Source organism: Octodon degus, unplaced genomic scaffold (assembly GCF_000260255.1).
Source record: "Octodon degus isolate 3935 unplaced genomic scaffold, OctDeg1.0 scaffold00100, whole genome shotgun sequence".
NCBI lineage: Eukaryota > Metazoa > Chordata > Mammalia > Rodentia > Octodontidae > Octodon > Octodon degus.
Genome location: NW_004524676.1, coordinates 3,593,305 through 3,595,367, shown reverse-complemented (window position 1 = coordinate 3,595,367; position 2,063 = coordinate 3,593,305). Strand labels below are relative to the sequence as shown.

Sequence of the window (2,063 nt, the reverse complement as noted above, 5' to 3'; positions counted from 1 at the left end):
TTTCTTCAGGAAACTGTGATCTAAACGAGCAGCCCCACGCTGGCTCATCACCATCTGTACAATAAAGTGCAGTGAGACAGCGACCACAGGAGTCCTCCTGTCTGCATGAGCCCGCTCCACACAGGGGCTGATTTCACTTGAGGCTTCATTGTAGCCGCGTATTGCAGTACATATTCTGAGAAGTGTGTTTAAGTGACGTCGTCTTCAAGTAAACACCTAGAGTGTATTCCTATAAACTAAAGGGGCTGAGATGTCGCTAAGTGGCATAATTTAGGAACAATAAGCCCTTGCCAAGTCAATAAACTAGCTTCCTCAACCTGGATGTTACCCAAGTCTTTCATTCCACATTGGCGGACCTCTTCGAGCTCCTTCATCAGCCTCCTGCTGGCTGCCATCTTGGATCTGATGCTGCCACTTTCCCAGAATGCACTGCTAAGTGGCATCATTTGGTGGGACCACCTTTGCACGTGCAGTCTGTTCTGGAGTGAGGTGTCCTGTGGTACATGACTGCAATGACATCTGCAAGGACCCCATTTTCAAATCAGGTCACAGCCTGAGGTCCTGGATAAACATGGTTTTTTGTTTTTTGGTTTTTTTTTTGGAGGGGTAGACACAATTAACCTACTACATTCAAATTCTTAAATAAGAAAGTATCTTTTATTTAAATGTCATAATTTTACATACAATTGCAGCTTATTTCTCCAGACGGTAAAAATAAATGGAGAAATATTTTATAAAGCTACCAATGTTTTTAAAAATCCCTCTACTCAAAAGAAAAGAACAGAGTTGCTGTGGCAAACTCTTGTCACTTATCCTCCTCTTCTGTCGCTGCTCACTGCTCGCGTCTGCTCCAGAGCCGTGGCTCCCGGGCGGCTGTGGGGAAGGCCGCTGGCAGGCGAGATGTTCCAAAACACGTTCCAGAGGGGCCTCCTCTCCATCCTCAACAGCCTCGGCAGACAGCAAGCCCCTGCAGATCTGGGACAAAAAGGTGCAGGACGGCCACATGGCAAGAATCAGTGACAACGCCATCCAGTCCTGCTGCTAGGAATTGAAGGGAGAGACGTCAGCACTGCACACAGCACACGCCCTGCAGACCCTAAGAAGACCTGGGAATTAAGCTTCCTTTCCTTGTTATGATTATCAAAAACCTGAAGAACTAGTTCACCTTGGAAGCACAGGTACTAGATGACAAGAATGTGCGTCGGCGATTTCGGGCAAGTAACTATCAGAGCACCACTCAGGTCAAACCCTTCATCTGTACCATGCCCATGCGGCTGGGTGACGGCTGGAACCAGATTCAGTTCAACTTCCCCAACTTCACCCGGCGGGCATACGGGCACAAACTACATCGAGACCCTTCGAGTGCAGATCACACAATCGGCCGTGTCCGAAGGCTTTACTTCTCAGGACAGGCTCTGCTCAGATGAGCCACCAGCAAAGTTCAAATTATCTCCCAGTTCCGAACAAGGCAAAGCAATGACTGGGATGCAACCTGAGAGACAGACCCTGAAGATTACCCTTAAGGAAACTGCCTGGAGAATGATGTAAAAGCCATTCATTACTTCACTGTGCTGTGGTCAGCTTGTCATGGTCACTGATGTCCATAACTTTGTAACTGCGTCCTAAGTACAGGAACAATAAGCCCTTGCCAAGTCAATAAACTAGCTTCCTCAACCTGGATGTTACCCAAGGATCAAAGCAAAAAATAAATTTGAGACAGATGTGGGTCACAGTGGCCAAGGAAGAGCTCCTTACCTGTCAGAATTTTGTACCTATCTCCTCCATTGTGTTCTCAGTAGAGATAGTAAATAGTCCGCATCCTACCTTAAACATAATGTCCTATCACTAGAGTTGACATTTAAATAATACTTACTAAAATGTTCTGGTCATTACGTTGCTAGCCACCCAAAGACAGAGGGTGCTGTAGTAGATCCATAACTACTTTATTCCAGGCACTCAACTAGAATCAAGCAGATACCTACCAGAAAGATCAACAAGGATAGCAATCCCAGTACTCAGGAAGCCGAGGCAGGAGGACTGTCATGAGTTGGAAGCCAGCCTGC

At 46.6% G+C, this 2,063-nt stretch overlaps 1 pseudogene; it reads left to right on the top strand.

The window, feature by feature from the left end:
* Positions 1-767: 767 nt before the first annotated feature.
* LOC101586678 lies at positions 768-1,480 on the top strand (annotated as a pseudogene).
* Positions 1,481-2,063: the final 583 nt, after the last annotated feature.